At 40.3% G+C, this 2,103-nt stretch overlaps 1 protein-coding gene across 1 annotated transcript in view; it reads left to right on the plus strand.

The window, feature by feature from the left end:
- RUNX1T1 (RUNX1 partner transcriptional co-repressor 1) overlaps positions 1-580 on the plus strand; it is a 152,918-nt gene extending 152,338 nt beyond the window's left edge. The window contains exon 12 of the mRNA XM_040261097.1: positions 1-580. This exon is cut by the window's left edge and continues 3,429 nt beyond it. The gene's annotated coding sequence lies outside the window, so the exon portion shown is untranslated.
- Positions 581-2,103: the final 1,523 nt, after the last annotated feature.

Below are 2,103 nucleotides of genomic sequence, written 5' to 3' on the forward strand. Positions count from 1 at the left end.
TTTTCTCTTTCTCTTTTTTCTCTGTCATGAGACTGTGTGTGACAGGGCCACCTGTCTTATTTTTTTGTTTGTTTTTCTTAACTTTTTTTTTTTTTTAATGTGTAGGTGCATGTCTTGGGGATTTTAAAAAAATTTCAAGGCTGGTTTTCTTATGCAAAGCATGCCTACGTCTGGAATACTTAGGGAAAGAAAGCGACTCCATGTTGTCCGAATTCCTCAAGGGACAGAAAAAAAATTGGAGACTGTCGAAATGCAGATTTGAAGTAATTTTTTTTTAATATTATTTTGGGTTCTGCGACATTATTGTGAAAAATTAAAGTTGTTGTGCAATACTTAATTCAGACATGTACCACAAGTTAATGGTAGACTAACACTGGGGGGGCGGGGTCTAGGCATCATGCTTTTGTCAGCATACTCTTGAGCTTTGAAGTCTACTATGTCTGAACTGTGGTTTCTTGTTTATCCTTTTTTTTTTTCCTTAGTTGGACTGTAATGTATGGTCTGTCAACCTGTGAATCTTTAAAGTATGATTCAGGTATTGTTGTATTCTTTACTGTGTAATAAAAAAAGTTTAAAAAAACCTCTTCTCTCGCCTCCCTTATCATCCGTGTGTGCCACTGGCTGTCCACACAGTGGCTCTGGTCTGAGTGTCTGTCTTCATCCTCCCTGGTACTGAAGCACATTGGTAGGGTTTATTCAGCCCACAGAGCGCACCTCTGTAACAGGAATTGGCTCATCCGTGGTTGATGAATAGGCCATGATGTCAGAATAGTGCCAACGTCAAGGTGGTTCAGGGGATGGTACCCAGGCAGGAGGAGTTGGAAGAACGGGAAGAGAACTGCAACCTTCCAGATGAAAGGAACGTTCGGTTGGCTTAGTTGAGCTGCTGCGTAGGCACCTCAAGGCCTTTAGGCTGCCTTTTGACAAAACTAGAAATGAGTTGCCTGCTCCTGGTTCAACTGCCAGAAAGGGGTATCCCAATGCTGTGAAGCTCTGACTCATAAGCTCTAGCTCCTGGCAACGTGAGTGGCAGACCCACAGATGGAGAGCTTGCCTCCACCTATCTTGTTCATTATCCTCTGAGATCTGCCATCCTCTCCCTTCGTCCTTTTGTATATTGTTAAACATCCTCTGTGGCAAGTCTCTGCCTTTGCTGGGAGGTCTGAAGTGTTCCCTCTACTAACGTGTGTTTTTTTGTTTTTTTTTTTTCACGCTCTAGTTACAAACTCAAGGTTTGAAGCCCCAACTCTTCTCCCTGCAGCCCATGAATCCTGTAAAGGTTTATATATAATTTTCAAATCATAGAATTTGGATTTTTTTTAAAAAAAATAATCTATGTACTGTGTTGTAGCAGGACTTTCTCTTCCCTCAACTTTCTCAAAGGGTTCTCAACTTTGTGGGCTGAAGAATAGTTGCAAAGAGCAAGAGGACAGAGCCCATGAAGAGCCTGTGTCTGGAGAGAGTGAGTACTGGTTAAGGAGAGGGCGGCTTGAGACTGGCCATGCAGCTTCCTCCCTGTGTCAGCTGGGTCCTTGTCCCAAGACCTGACTTCTCTAACTTGTCTTCCTGGGATATGTGCCTTTGTTCACATTTCTTTCTCCAGAAACACACAAAGAAAATAATGCAAAAAAAAAAATTGTTTTAATCAGTAATGGACACCTCCCCTACAATTGTGTTAAGTAGGGTCAGATATTTAACATAACAGTTAATGATTTATTTTTGCAAAAGACAAGGAACCCTGACCTAAGGTGCCTACCCTTAATGTGTTAATATTTTTTTTTCTCTTAAAAACAGAGCAGGATAGCAACCAGTAGGTAAGAACAGAAATGAGACTCATTGAAGTAGTTCCCTTATAAACAATTCTTGAAAACAACGTCTGTGACATTTTCATGAAGGTAGATATGTTGGACAAACGGCAAATGCTTTGTAATTTATATGAAAGACGTGAGCAAAATCTCGAGACTTCTAGGTAGTAGACATCATTTTTTTAAGAAGTGTTAATGATGTATTTGATAATATAAAAATATGTCTGCCATGAAAGAACATTACAGCCATTTTTTTCTGGAATGGAATGCGAAGGAATAAGCAAACGGGTTTGTTCTG

This window comes from Oryx dammah, unplaced genomic scaffold, assembly GCF_014754425.2.
Source record: "Oryx dammah isolate SB20612 unplaced genomic scaffold, SCBI_Odam_1.1 HiC_scaffold_19, whole genome shotgun sequence".
Lineage (NCBI taxonomy): Eukaryota > Metazoa > Chordata > Mammalia > Artiodactyla > Bovidae > Oryx > Oryx dammah.